The sequence below is a fragment of the Rhodnius prolixus genome, unplaced genomic scaffold (genome assembly GCF_049639745.1).
Source record: "Rhodnius prolixus isolate KJV_2025 unplaced genomic scaffold, Rpr scaffold_10, whole genome shotgun sequence".
Lineage (NCBI taxonomy): Eukaryota > Metazoa > Arthropoda > Insecta > Hemiptera > Reduviidae > Rhodnius > Rhodnius prolixus.
Genome location: NW_027411615.1, coordinates 22,283,540 through 22,300,452, shown reverse-complemented (window position 1 = coordinate 22,300,452; position 16,913 = coordinate 22,283,540).

Genomic DNA, 16,913 nt, shown 5'->3' with positions numbered 1-16,913 from the left:
TGAATGCCCAACTTCCCACACTAGTGGGGGGAAATTCCCCTTAGTGTCACTTTCCGCACTAGTGTGTGGAAAAACTTTATTGTGCTTCCTTGATATAAGAAGTTTTGTTATTAACATAAATATTTTCTGTAAAACTTTAATAAGCTTATTTAACGTAACTAAATAATTAAAAAACGAATATTAAACGATAAAATAAAAATTGAAAGGAATATAGAAATAAAAATAATACTTTAATAAATAATTAGATATTTTTAATTATAACAGTTAAAAAGGTTATAGTGTTACCTTATAGAAATTTAAAATGGATTCTAGTGATGCCTGTTTAGAAAACACTCCTCCATCAATAAAAGAAACAGCAGAAAATGTAATAAGTAATGTGAATACGTAAGTAATGTAAATAATTGTAATATAACAATAAATGTTTATAATAAATAAATTACTTTTTGTAGACTGTAAAAATGAAATTTTTAATTTTTTTAGTTAATAAATGGTTGCAGAAAAAATATAATATTTAACTCGAGTGTAAAGTATTTTCCTCACACTCGGCAATTTACACTTGCACTCGCATCGCTTCGCTCGCTCGTGCGTGCAAACCCTGCCTCGCGTGAGGAAAAGTGCTACTTTCCACACTTGTTAAATAAATAACTATTGTTTAAAAAATGTCTAATAAAAAGTCCGTGTAGAAAAAAAAATATTAGTAAATCAGAAGCGTACGCTTTAAAGAAAGGCTTTTTCACGTTTTTTATGCAATAATTTTCTTGGCAATAACCGAAGGAATTTAATTGAATGTGCGCAAAACGCCTAATTTGGTTTACAACTTTTCCTTAATCTTCTTTTTTAGATCTAAAATTTTCAAGAAAAGTTTCTTTCTTGAAATATCTTGAGAGGAAGTAATTTGTTTACGATAGATTTTGTTTTATGTTTCCTTGAAAGTTTGTGAGTTTCAATCTTAAAACTTATTCGTTCATTTTCATGTATTAGCTGAATATTTTAACTTAATACGCGCATGTTATAAAATCTTGTAAAATCTTTGTCGCTAGTTTTATTTAAATCTAGCCTGAAAAAGAAGGTTTGTCATGACTTAAGTGTTAAAAGTAGTCTTTTATTTTCTAGATAAGTATCAATATCTGCCTAAAACTTCCACGGTTCATAAGGCGAACCATTAATTAAGTGTGTCAATTTTAAGTGATCTGAAAAAATTGAATTTTATTTTATTTTAAATAAAAAACGGATCAATAATCCAATTTACAGAAAAAACAATAATAATTATAATAGCAGTAATAATAGTTCAAAGAAATTGTTAAATCTGGCTTTATTTAGAAACTTTGGGATCTTACAAGGGATTTATATAATTAAAAACAATTATAATCTTAATTATTAAGCAACGATGAATGATTTATAAACAATATTAATAACAATAAAATAATTTCAACAAGCGTAAAAATAAAATAAATGTGAACTTGTTAAAATATTGGTTTTGTTCAGTTTGGCGTGAAAGAGGGTGTTTTGAGCTAAAGTGGCAATGTCAACTTAAAGTCACGGGCGGCTCGTTAAAAGTTCAGTAACAAACTGCCACATCGCCGCCTCCAACCCATTCAGCAGGACGTCCAAACCGAGTCCGTAAACCCAACCCAGTCAACCCTACAGATCGTCCTTTTTGCTCCACTACTTTGTTCCTTTACTCCCTATCCACATGCCCTTCCTAACACAATATGCGCAATATTAACAACAAATATAACCAAAAACAAACAGAACTTCTATGGAAAACCAAAACATACAGTTTATATTGGTGGCAGTATGAGGCATTATAAAATAGATCGTTAAAGGGCTGAAAAAAAGGCCAATGTTTTCTGTACTAATAAGCATTATTGTTCTCTTTTAGCTTCTAATAGGGAATATGACCGACTAATAATTGTAGTTGAATTTTTTTTTACCAAAAATTATTGTTTTTTTAAACTTTAGTTCGTATATAATACAGAAATATTTCCGAGTTACACTGGAATCCTCGCTGCTCTCTTAAAGGCTTTCTACCTGTAGACATTTCATTTAAGCTTAAAACAGTTCTCTTATTACTGTGCAGATGACACTTGTTGATAGCTTCGCATCTTGAGCCTGTACCGGGACAGAAGTTACATTCTGCTGAGATCTACAATATTATCTTCACCCAACACGTGGCCAATCATCATCTTCCTTAATGGATAATATACTTACTTACTTACTATACAGCTCTACAGCCCGGGGTGGGCCTTGGCTTCCTTAATAATAAAATTCCATGTTTCTCTGTCATTAGCTATTCCTTTCCAGCCGGTTACGCCCAGTGTCCTTAGAGCTTCCTCCACTTCCTGGATCCAGCATCTACGTGGGCGCCCAATTCTCCTTTTTCCAAAAACCGTGCCTTGCAGTAGTCTGCGTGGTATACGGTTATCTGGCATTCTTTCCACATGACCAAGCCATTCGATGCGACGGACTGGGTAACGCAAATATCGTTATATAACGCGTAGAGCTCCCTGTTCGTTCTGATTCTCCAGTTGCCATTATCACTATCATAAACTGGGCCGTATATCTTTCGGAGAATTTTACTTTCGAAGAAATGGAAATAATACCCACAGTTAATAAAACAATCACCTAAGGCTCCTTCAACTTTTTGTTAGCTCAGAGCCTCGGTTTACTAAACTTGATTCTCTGTTTTACTATAAAACTGAACGACCCAAAAATCTCACCGCTAAATTGGGTTCTCCAAATTCTTTTAATAAAAATAAATGACATTGACTTAATTTGTACCTAGAGCAAAACAAAATAAGAAATATTTCAGTTTCCGGTGTCCTTTGAAAAAGGAAGTTCACAATGTTTTTCCTTGTAGATCCTCGAAAATTTTAGTTTACGCCAAGAACTCATTTTTTGGGATACTAAAACAGGTTTTCAAAAAATTGAATTTGTTTTTGTGAGTCTATTTACCTATTCACAGTGACTGAAACTTCAAAATGGTAAAGCTGCAAAAAATGTTTAAGTTTGATAGATACTTCGTTTATTATACGATATGTAAATAAAATTAGGGGTTGATCCGATCTAGGGAATCGGTTATGGGTCGATACGCACATACCAATTCTATTCAATCGAAACTTTATTAACAGCAATGCATATACGATTTTCGATTGAAATGCCATTTGTAATTAAAACTGTCCGGTAGGACAGTTGTATAAGGGTTGATCGTCAAAAACTGCACGAAAAAGCGTAACGTTGAAAAACACCCAACTTTGACAATTTTTTTCTCTTTTTCTATAAAAGATAAAATTCCCAAATTTTCTTTAAAATATAGAGCAAATCCTCCTTTATGACTGTAATTTTTTTGCAACCACCCAGATCTAATAGGTTTCGAGAAAAAAGTTGCCGAAAATGAGCAAAAACGGCTTTTTCAAAAAATGTTCTTGTTCTTGTTCTTCTTCTTCTTCTTGTTGTTGTTGTTACCTTTTTTGTAAACAACGTAGCGCCTAAACGCGTGAACCGATATTCATGAATGAGATGTCATTCGATTCGGAATTTTATGTAGATGTGCCTTTTGGGGGTCGCGACGCTGTACATAGAATGGGGGAGGAGTTAGCCCCCTTTATGTAAAGCCCCCTCCAAAATTATTATTACTAATTACTCTGTAAATCTTGGCCCGATTTTGATAACATTTGGTAGGATGATAGGGTTGGGGCTCCCCTACGTAACATTCAAGCGACGATCAGCTCTTACACTCGTTAAGGGGAAGTATAGCAATCGTTTCAAATTATCGACACGTGAACCGATTTTCATGAATGAAATGTCATTCGATTCGAAATTTTGTACAGATTTGCACTTTAAAAGTCTCGACGCCGTGCCTCATAAGGAGGGGAGTTCGCCCCACCCAAATAAGGCCCTTTCTAAAACTATTATTACCAATATCTCTATAATGCTTAGTACGATTTTGATAAAATTCAGCTCGAATAAGTGGTTAAAGCTCCTCTACGTTGCTGATGCTCTTGCACCTACTAAGAGGAAGTACTGCAATCGTTAAAATTATCAATGAGTGAACCTATTTAAATCAATGAATTGTCGTTCGATTAAAAAATCTTTGCCTCTTTGCTTTTTAGGGAGAAGTACTGCAATGGTAGTTTATTTTTCTTACTCCTCTTAAAAGGAACCTACCTATGTTATTCAAAACGCTTTTTCAAAAAAATTGTTATTGAGGATGGTTTGGAGGACCGCAACTATAATCATTAAAACTGTCCGGTAGGACAGTTGTATAAGGGTTGGCCATCAAAAACTGCACGAAAAAGTGTAACGTTGAAAAACACCCAACTTTGACAATTTTTTTCTATTTTTCTATAAAAGATAAAATTCCCAAATTTTCTTTATAATATAGGGCAAATCCTCCTTTATAACTGTAATTTTTTTGCAACCACCCAGATCTAATAGGTTTCGAGAAAAAAGTTGCCGAAAATGAGCAAAAACGGCTTTTTCAAAAAATGTTCTTGTTCTTGTTCTTCTTCTTCTTCTTCTTGTTGTTGTTGTTCTTGTTACCTTTTTTGTAAACAACGTAGCGCCTAAACGCGTGAACCGATTTTCATGAATGAGGTGTCATTCGATTCGGAATTTTATGTAGATGTGCCTTTTGGGGGTCTCGGCCCTGTACATCGCATGGGAGAGGAGTTAGCCCCCTTTATGTAAGGCCCCCTCCAAAATTATTATTACTAATTACTCTGTGAATCTTGGCCCGATTTTGAAAAAATTTGGTAGGATGATAGGGTTAGGGCTCCCCTACCTAACAATAAAGCGACGATCTGCTCTTACACTTGTTAAGGGGAAGTATAGCAATCGTTTCAAATTATCGACACGTGAACCGATTTTCATGAATGAAGTGTCATTCGAATCGAAATTTTGTACAGATTTGTACTTTAAAAGTCTCGACGCTATGCCTCATAAGGAGGGGAGTTCGCCCCACCCAAATAAGGCCCTTTCTAAAACTATTATTACCAATATTTCTACAAAGCTTAGTCCGATTTTGATAAAATTTAGCTCAAATAAGTGGTTAAAGCTCCTCTACGTGGCTGTGAAGTGCCATCATGCTCTTACACCTACTAAGAGGAAGTACTGCAATCGTTAAAATTATCAATGAGTGAACCGATTTACATCAATGAATTGTCGTTCGATTCAAAATCTTTGCCTTTTAGGGAGAAGTACTGTAATCGCAGTTTATTTTTCTTGCTCCTCTTAAAAGGAAGTACTGAAATCGCAGTTTAATTTTGCTATTTACGTACAAATACCTTCCTATTTTATTCAAAACGCTTTCTCAAAAAAATGGTTATTGAGGATGGTTTGGGGACCGCAACTATAATCATTCTTTAAAAAGATCTCTCCAGTGGTAGTTACGGTTCCGATTTAACACCTTATCAGGTTATAATGATAGAATAGCTTATTCCAAATTTTAAAAAATCTGTAAAGCAGACGTAACTTTGCAAATAGACAAAAAGGAAAATCTATCCAAAAGGTACAAAAATCTCCTTAACAAAAACTTACAGTTTTAAAAGTTAAGTATAAGGGTTGATTAAACGCCAAAAGGTACACAAATCAGCAGTTCCCAACATTTCATTAATACTTCATTGATATAATTTAAGTAATTTTACTGCATTAACTTTTCCTTCACATTTTTTAGAATTTATTAGATGTCACAGACCCTTATGCTGGCCAGTTCATTCATAATATTTTTTTATTATAATTATGATGAAATGAGTGATGAATTATTCTGAGTAGTCACATATACATGCATGTTAAAATAGAAAAAAACAAAGTTAGAGTCGGCCACTTTTTAAATTTCAATCACGGAGGATTCAAAACAATATTTCAGTCTTAAATTCGTCTTACCGAAATATTCGTGAGCACAAATAACATACATTTAATAACAAGTAGATTATTCAACAATATTTACTCATTTCTCAATTGTAATTTAATTTAGTCCCCCTAATTTTACTTATGGTAAAATACTGGAATAATTAGCTGTCCTAAAAATATGCATATCTTTATTTTCTTTATTTTATATTACATATATATAACATTGTGGGAAGAACACCTAGATTGAGAATGTAATTGAAGAAAACTATATTATTTGCGATAAAGCCAGATTATTTATTACTTATTATTACAAACGTTTGACTACAACATAAAATAACAATTACTTTAATCGAAGAATGAACTTAAACCAATGATTTTTATTTAAAAATAAAAATAAATGCATAAAATCATTGATGTAAAAAAAGTTTATGAATTTTTTAGCCTCTTATTTTTTTTATATTTTTTATAACGTTTTCTTTTTCACCTGTGATTAATAGTTTGATTATTATAGATAAATAGATATTACAGTCAATCTAAGTTAAATGGTGTGCTACTTGAGTAAATATTTTGTAGACGAAAATGGCCAGCATAAGGGTCTGTGACATCTAATAAATTCTAAAAAATGTGAAGGAAAAGTTAATGCAGTAAAATTACTTAAATTATATCAATGAAGTATTAATGAAATGTTGGGAACTGCTGATTTGTGTACCTTTTGGCGTTTAATCAACCCTTATACTTAACTTTTAAAACTGTAAGTTTTTGTTAAGGAGATTCTTTAAAAAGATCTCTCCAGTGGTAGTTACGGTTCCGACTTAATACCTTATCAGGTTATAATGATAGAATTGCTTATTCCAAATTTAAAAAAAAATCTGTAAAGCAGATATGTAACTTTGTAAAATAGACAAAAAGGAAAATCTATCCAAAAAGTACAAAAATCTCCTTAACAAAAACTTACAGTTTAAAATGTTAAGTATAAGGGTTGATTAAACGCCAAAAGTTACACAAATCAGCGAGTACCCAACATTTCATTAATACTTCATTAATATTTAAGTAATTCTACTGCATTAATTTTCATTAATAAGTTATTTTTTAGAATTTATTAGATGTCACAGACCCTTATGCTGGCCACTTCATTTATAATATTTTTTTGTTATATTTATGATAAATCACATATATGTACATGCATGTTAAAGTAGAAAAAGACAAAGTTAGAGTCGGCTACTGTCTTGAATTCGTCTTACCGAAATATTCGTGAGCACAAATAACACACAGTTAGTAACAAGTAGATTATTCAACAATAATTATTCATTTCTCAATTGTAATTTAATTTAGACCCCCTAATTTTACTTATAGTAAAAAATACAGGAATAATTAGATGTCCTAAAAATATGCATATCTTATTTACTTTATATTGCATATATTAAAACTGTCCGGTAGGACATTGTGGAATGAATACCTAGATTGAGAATGTGATTGAAGAAAACTATATTATTTGCGATAAAGCCAGATAATTATTACCTATTATTATAAACGTTTGACTACTACATAAAATAACAATTACTTTAATCGAAGAATGAACTTAAACCGACGACTTTTATTTCAAAATAAAAATAAATAAATAAAATAAACAAAATCATTGATGTAAGTTGGTGTAAGCATTTTTTTAAAAAGGTTTTGAATTTTTTAGCCTCATAATTTTTTTTTATTTTTTATAAGGTTTTTCTTTTTAACCTGTGATTAATAGTTTGATTATTATAAATAACTAGATATTACAGTCAATCTACAGTGCTACTTGAACATATATTTTGTAGATGAAAATGGCCAGCATAAGGTCTGTGACATCTAATAAATTCTAAAAAATAACTTATTAATGAAAATTAATGCAGTAGAATTACTTAAATATTAATGAAGTATTAATGAAATGTTGGGTACTCGCTGATTTGTGTACCTTTTGGCGTTTAATCAACCCTTATACTTAACATTTTAAACTGTAAGTTTTTGTTAAAGAGATTACAATATGGTGCGTAAAGTTTGGATTTGCCAGATGAAGTCACTGAATTATTTGTTGCCCAAAGATGTCCAAAGAGCAAAGATGTTTTTTAATAATTTAACTATGAGTAAATTTTGGAAGCATATGAATATTACGCAAAAAATCTCCAAAACTTTGTGATGCAGCATTTCTCCTTTGAATTCCATTCCCAAGCTCGTAATATGGTTGAAACTGGCTTTAGTCATGTTTCTGTTTTAACAAAGCAGAGAAATAAATTGAAGGTGAAGGCTTCGAGGCGATTTAAGACTGAAACTAACTAAAATTTCGAACCAAACATTGCTTATCTAGCCAAACGTCAACAACCACATCCTTCTCATTGACTTAGGCAATAATTTGATTTTGTCAAAATAAAATAAATCATTTAAGAAAGAGAATAGCAAATTTTTAGAGATCGATGACTATACAAGTTTGTCGGCTCCTGGTCTAAGCCATCAGGAGTCAAGAGCAAAGAGATCTCCAGAGTTGATTTTTCCAGATAATTGCAATTTTTACTATTGTTGCAATCTTCGTTAATAACGCAAAAAATCATCATTTCTATACGATAAATTCATTCTATGCGTGATATGGGTAGAGGAGAAGTTGACCCGATGTAACATTAAAATCAAATATGAAGGAAACTAGACGTATTTCCTTAATGAATAATTTTCTGTTCGATTTTTAATAAATTGGAGTTGATGCTGTACAAGGTAAGTTTCTATACTAATTATTACTTAATCATGTTACTTTTTCATCATTTATTTTCATAAAAGAAACTCCTTTTCGAGAATTGGACACAAAATCAATCATTATCTTAAGCAATTACATGGAAGTTATAAATATACTTTAATAATCTTCAACAAGGAACTTATAGCTTAAAAAAATATGTATAATGAAATAGGTCTTATCTTTTTAAGCTCTATATTCATTATAATTTTCTTATTTTTTATCCTATTCTAAGGGATACTTTTATAGCTCCCTCACCAATAGAGTTGAACTCACAAACTTTTTAATGCTGGTATTTTGCATAATTCTACTTATATTATACAAATTAATATTTTATTCATTTAATTTATTACAGCGCGTGTTCATAAAACTGGAACCAGTCTGATGGGCCACTATAAAAATTAGCATATCTGTGTTTGGGCTATTTTTTTGTGTAATTAATAATTATAGAGTGATTAATAAAACAATTAATTTGTGTTTTATTTGTTTTATTATAGTTGTGCTAAAGTATATATTAACTCAAAAAGAAAAACACTTTAATTTTTTTTGATTAAGTGCAGGATGTCTTAATTCTGTCCAGCGTACTTTTAAGTGTTCAAAAAAAATGACTTTCGAATTTTGTCGCGTTACAAACAGATAAATGATGAAAGCTGTGATGGTTTGTTTCACTTCTTCTTAAAACTAGGGCCCAGATAAAATTGATTTTAAAAATTAATTATTTCTAGGACCCTTTCTAGTCTGTGTGTCCAAAACTTTATGGCTTCTAGATAAGACCTAAAGACATGGTTTGAATAAGGAAATTCTATCTGATGAAAAGGTATCGCAGTTTTACAGAAGGGGCAATCTCTATGTAATGTAGTAATTTTCTAGGTTCTCTCGCTTGGCTACCGGGGTGTTACCTCTGTGAGGTTACCTACTCACCCTAGTGCAATAACCAGTATTAAGAAACCATTGGAATAATTTTGGTAATCTCCGTACATCTCCGTAAATAAAAATTTATTCAAAATAATGACTACAGATCAACTGTAAGTTTATTCAAATTAATTTGCCACTGAACGTCATGACTGCATAGATTCGACCCTTCAAACTGCGTATTACAAAGAAGTGAATTCATCTTCGAGAATTCACCGCAACTCTCGATCAATCTGGTTTTTTTTCACAATCGATACTTAGCATTTCTATCGACGATATCATGGAACACACCGCCTGTACCTGCTTGTTATTAAACACGATAATCTAAGGTAGATACGTGAACCCAACGCTCGTAAAACTCTGTAAACCATATCACGCCATATTTGTTTACTTACAAAGTTTAATTTAAATAATAATTAGCAACGTGTATTTCTGTTTATCTCCCGTAGTTTTATTGTTATGAGTATGTTTGGCGTGTTTGCCACCAGCTTTCAAAATAATTCATGTTTATTATCGTGGGATTAACGCGGTAGATTTCTCTTGTTACCTTTTTACTTTGTTTCGTTTGGAGTTTTGGTTCTTTCCGCGCCCCCCCGGTTGGCGTTGACTGCAGATATATATCGGTAGTATACCAAGGGGGGGGGGGGGAAATAGGCACGACATTGTAAGACACAATTTTTAACACTGTATTTTATGTTACAGAAACGAATCAAAAATTATAAATCTCTTATCATGGAATAAAAAATGAATTTGGACACATGCATGAACGCGTGTTGAATAACCGCCCTGGATTATGAAGATTATCAGGTGGGTTTTTGCTGTGGTAAAATCTGTGTACCTGACAGAAAAACTATTCTTATTAAATATTTACTTCTATTTTTAGGAAATGCAATTATTAATTAAGTTTGGTTGGGTCTACATTGATCGATAATATCTTTGTATTGTACCAATTATTTGATTATACAATTCTTTAGTAGTACTCAATTAAAGAAAATGGTCTGCATTATAATTTTGGGATAATTACTATAAGTAAAATTTATTTGTTATAAGTTATGTAATTTTCGTTCTTTTTTTTTTTAATGATTTAAGGCGCGTCAACATCCAAGGTTATTGGCGCCCGGAGCTTTTTCCAGTGCACTGCCGGCCTCCGGACAGTGTTCTCTCGTTACAGACAACACTGTCCATCACCGGACAGTGAGCTGTAAGAAGCTCCTAGGAAGAGAAAATCTAAGGGTCAGCTGCTGGATTCGAACCCGGGACCTCCGCTAACCTCATAGCTAATCCCTTCCCTATTTTCGTTCTTGCATTCTGCTGTAAAACGAATTCAAAGCTGAAATTTCTCCTTATCTCCATGATTCAAATGACGACAATAGTAGATCAACTGTAGCTTACACTTTTTCTAGTTTACAATGTATGAGATGGTTATTCCTACTTGGAAAAAGAAGGAGACATTGTAAGGGGCTAACACGTAGATTCGAACCCGCGTCCTCTGTTTAGGGATCCGGTTTCTTAATCTGATTATACACGAATACATAACCTTTCATAGTTCAAAACTTAAAACTTTGCACCACTTTTAACAACTATATGAGATCCAAAAAATTCATAGACTACATTAATACCTATCTAGAAGTAAACGATCAATTCTAACATTTTATTAATTTTGAATTAAATGTTAGCTAAAGTTTTCATATTTCAAAACACGCTCTAAATACAGCTCTTAGGTGGCACTGTAGCCGAACGGTTAGAGGCGAGACCTGCAAAGCTAATATATATTGTAGTACTGAATTCGATTCCCGATCTCTATCTAGCTCTTGGATTTTATTTAATGGTTAATATGTCAACTTTGTAAGAAAATATGTTTGCTAGTCGCCTTTGTTCACGATACCTAAGGTAGTTGGACGGACGTAAAGCCTGCCTAACAAAAATAGATATTACTTTATTTTACTTTAAAAAAAAAAAAAATACATTCATCAGAGCATGATGCAATCTCAAATACTTACACAGTACATAAGGATGTATTATTTAGGACAGGGGTCTTCAACCTGAGTTCCGCGGAACCCTAGGGTTCGCTGGAACATTGACAGGATTTTCGCAAGTGATCACTATTTGATCAGCCAAAACGCACCTAAAAACATTACTAGATTCCACCATCTAAATTTATGATCAAAATCTTGTAAGGCATTCATCAGATCGTTATCATATCTATATACTAGTAAATAATTATTATTAACGATATATGCTATTGCAGAAAAAAGTATAAAATATTACCTTTTTCTGCAACCATGTAGGAATGTTCTCATTACTCAATTAAAATCAGCTGCGTAATGCCCAACTTCCCACACTAGTGGGGAAAAATTCCCATTAGTGTCACTTTCCTCACTAATGAGTGGAAAAACTTTATTGTGCTTCCTTGATATAAGAAGTTTTGTTATTAAATATTTTCTGTAAAACTTTAATAAGCTTATTTAAATTTATTTTATCTAAATAATTAAAAAACGAATATTAAAAAAATAAAATGAAAATTGAAAGGAATTTAGAAATAAAAGTAATATTTTAATAAATAATTAGATATTTTTAATTATAACAGTTAAAAAGGTTATAGTGTTACCTTACAGAAATTTAAAATGGATTCTAGTGATTCCTGTTTAGTTTTTTTTTTTTTAGTTAATAACCCTAATGGTTGCAGAAAAAATATAATATTTAACTCGAGTGTAAAGTATTTTACTCACACTCGGCAATTTGCGTTTGCACTCGCCTCGCTTCGCTCGCTCGTGCGTGCAAACCCTGCCTCGTGTGAGGAAAAGTACTACTTTCCACACTTGTTAAATAAATAACTATGTAGGGAAGTTCTCATTACTCAATTAAAATCAGCTGTGTAATGCCCAACTTCCCACACTAGTGGGGAAAAATTCCCATTAGTGTCACTTTCCGCACTAGTGTGTGGAAAAACTTTATTGTGCTTCCTTGATATAAGAAGTTTTGTTATTAACATAAATATTTTCTGTAAAACTTTAATAAGCTTATTTAACGTAACTAAATAATTAAAAACCGAATATTAAAAAATAAAATAAAAATTGAAAGGAATATAGAAATAAAAATAATACTTTAATAAATAATTAGATATTTTTAATTATAACAGTTAAAAAGGTTATAGTGTTACCTTATAGAAATTTAAAATGGATTCTAGTGATTCCTGTTTAGAAAACACACCTCCATCAATAAAAGAAACAGCAGAAAATGTAATAAGTAATGTAAATACGTAAGTAATGTAAATAATTGTAATATAACAATAAATGTTTATAATAAATAAATTACTTTTTGTAGACTGTAAAAATGAAATTTTTAATTTTTTTAGTTAATAAATCTAATGGTTGCAGAAAAAATATAATATTTAACTCGAGTGTAAAGTATTTTCCTCACACTCGGCAATTTACACTTGCACTCGCCTCGCTTTGCTCCCTCGTGCGTGCAAACCCTGCCTCACATGAGGAAAAGTACTACTTTCCACACTTGTTAAATAAATAACTATTACAAATTTAAAAAAAAATCTTTGATGTCAACACAAATGAAAAGAAATTTTAAATTACAAAAATTTACTCCATAAAATTGTTCAAAAATAAATAAATCAAATTCAGAATGTCCATACAGTTTTCTAGCTGAACAAAAGCTCCACTTTTTTATTCATTTCAAATGTCCGCTTGGTAGAGTTGCTTTAAAAACAAGAAAAAGAAATTTAAAGTCCAAAATATTAACATGAGTTTCATTTACCACGGCCTATTCAATCTTTATTTTATTCGAAGAACTCTCAAAGGAGTTGTAACTGTGTTCCTTTTCTTACAACTTTTTATTTATTGTAAATAAAAGCATTTAGAATCATTCCATCTCTATCATTTCTTCTAACTCTCTCTCTTATCCGCACTCCACCGCTTCGTGCATACGAGCACATAAACTTTCACGGCTTCTTTCTTATATATCGTCAATTAATGTTTATATTTTCCACCGCTAGGATTTACACATAATGATATCACATAAGATTTTTATTATTAAAAGCTGTGTATAGTATAGTAAATGTGTACTGATGTATATATATATATATATGTATATTGGGAGTGAGAAAGGCAAGCATTAATGTAGTCTTTTTAAATCATCGGCTTTCTTTCGTATTCAAATTAAACGGCTTAAAGTTATCTTTAGTTATGCGACTTTTTAGATTCCTATATTCCAATACTTGCCCATTAACTTAACGTAATATTTTCTCATTTTATTTTGATTGTAAGATTTTTATTTTATTTTTGTTGTACTTACATTTTTTAATTATTAGTAAAAAAAAGAACGAAAGATTCTAGACTTCTACGTAAATCAAGATATAAACAAGACAATTGTAATTACGTAAATACTACCTAACCAGGTTTGTTCGAATTAATTTATTAAATTTTTCAATTCTTCTAGGTCTGGCTATTTTATTTATTTAATTTCTCTTAACACTTAAATTTTAGATTAACTTATTCTTTTTTCAAAGTGTTAAGTCTTGAAGACTTAGTTTCAGCGTTTCCCAACCTTTTTTTGGCTCGCGTATCACTTGGTAGTACATCATGCTAAATTGTATCACTTCGTAAAAATGATTGTGTTTCGGGAAATTTGTTAATCCGAGTGTGTTATTTTATTATTATTAACATCTTTATTTGAGTAGAGATACGTACAATGTATCTGTTATAAAGGAGTTCAAGTTCATGTTCATTTTATAAACTTTGTAAAGTGTAAGATCTTAGTTTTAAAACTTTTTTTAAATAATTAAAAATTGCGTACATTTTTTTTCTCTTCAAAATTATTAATTAATTTACAAAGTTCTACTTTAGGATTATTATATTTGAGCCCAAATCTTCTAAATTATATCTTTTAAGCATTCAACTACACCTGTAAATACCAATTGAATTTAATGTTGCTTGGATAGAGCTTACTCATTACAAACAGTCTTTTTAAGCAGTTTTTTACATATTTATCATTTTAGTTCTGTCATGTGATAATTAATTTTCTTTATTTAATAATGATGTAGCTTTTCCTAAATTTTCTTTATAGAAGGGGTTTGAAATCCAATTATCATTTGTGTTTTCGGGTTTTGGAAAATACTACATGCAAGACAATTTTAATCCTGTTGTATGTGCTATTATATTTTCTCGTATATCTTGAGATAGACTAACCTTATTGCTGTGCTTTTTAAAAACTTTACTGCATAATATTATTAATTGAAATAATTTTTATGTATTATAGGAAAAAACGTTTCTCTGGTATTTATATGATTTAATTTTTGGTTTATTTTTATGTCCGCCATTATTGATAATTTTTCGCGTACAACCAACCAGCAACTCGCGTATCACTAGTGGTACGCATACCACAGGTTGGGAAACGCTGGCTTAGTTAATCGCCAAGAATAAAAACTTAAGGGCTATTAGAAGATAACTGAGTGGAAAAAGACATTTTTTTTTATCACAAGAGCCTTAAATTGCTTTCAAAGAAGCTATGGGTTTACGAGGCATCCGTTTTATACTTCAGGGTTTCGTAAGCGAAGGGGCACGGCACTCTTGTGTACCGTTTTCCGGTCTGAAATGTGTGCTTGTTTCCTGTAGAGCTTATTGTTCGTTTTTGATCAAGCAGCTGTGATATTTATGTGGCTCAAATCTGGATGTGAGTTTTTTTGGACGAAGAATCGGCTTATGTTGCTGTTGATTTCTTTTGGTGTTAGCTGTAAAATAAGCTATCATCAGTGTTATTTAATATCAATAACATTATCAACTTTAAAGTCATGATCAATGATAATAGAGTAGCATCCCATTCGTTGTACTATAAAGTCCAGACCCCTTTTTGCTTGTTTGTTTTATATATATAGGCAAAACCACAGTCTCCATTTTTTGTTCAATATTTTGTTTGTAGTTTGCTACAAACATAGAAGGACCCAAACATAGGAACACCTGTGTTACAATGCACTGGCAACTTGATCTATCTTTTCTAGAAGGCATTGTTAAATATGGTTTTTTTGTCAGGTTGTCATATTTTTCTCATCCTTTAAATATGATATCTTCAATAAGTGAACCACAAGAAAGGCAAAAAACTAAAAATAAAATTATCCAAAAAAAATGTGTCCGCACAGTAATTTGATCTGAACAGAACTACTGTCTAATTAGTTTAAGGCGTCACAGATTTGGACAGCTTTTTCAACATAGAAGTTCGGATCTTGAAGGGTTTTTTACGAATGTTTTAATCTTTAAATTTAAACTTAAAAGAACTTAATCTTTAAACTTAAAAGAACAGAACTAAACAGACGCTATCGACTACTTAAAAGACTCTTAGACGATAGATCTAAACTCTCTCTGGACAACAAAAGACTGATTTATACTTCTATTTTGAAAACCCATCTGGGCGTATGGAATAGAGCTGTGGGATTCAACCAAACGCTCCAATCTCCAAAGGATTCAATCTCTTCAATCTAAAATACTTCGAACTATTGTAAACGCTCCATTTTATGTCACCAAATCTGACTATACACTCTGACCTTAACATTCCTTTTATCACACAAGTAATTGAAAACACGATACAGAAAACTCCACTTCAACCTGCAATCTCATATAAATCCTCTAGCTCAAAATCTTTCTTCTAGAACTCTTCCTGACAACCCGATAAGATGTCTTTTAAAAGACAATGGCCTCGTGATCTCCTCTCAAGTGAAGAGAGTGATTAACCGTCTAATGTTTTGGAGTGTTACCACTGGGTAACTTCTTCCACTCGTTACCTTATCATTTGTTACTCTATTGCTAACGCTAATACTTATATATATATATACAAGAATTATTGAATTTAATGTGCGAAATATATTCGCCATGGTAAGATTGTTTTAGTTTTAAGAAGGAGTAATGTTTTCAAATGTAATTAAAGCCAAGTAAAGTAATGTGCCTATTATTTCAGACGGGCTTTACGTCCAACTACCAAATTAGGTGTCGTGGACAGAGGCGTCCAGCAAACATACTTAACTATAAATTTTTCATATTAAATATTAAATAAACTCCAAGGCCTATAACTGGGGAATCAAACCCAGTATCACACAATGCATATTAGCTTTGCAGGCCTCGCTTCTAACCGCTCGGCTACCGTGGCGCCTTCAGATCTAATTATTTCTTTTATTCGCATGAAATTAATTAAGTTTACACTTTAAGGTGGCTTGTTAAACGGAAGTAAGACCTTTCAATATAATTTTTTGATCATTAAATTTATCAATACAAGGAAAAGGGATGGAGTACTATGAAAGTGTTCAATAACTACTAATTAGCAACTTGATTATAAGTTGTAAAAGTCCTCTTTGTAAAGCTAAAAGATAATTACGTGAAATTATTGTCCAGCGCCTAAGGCC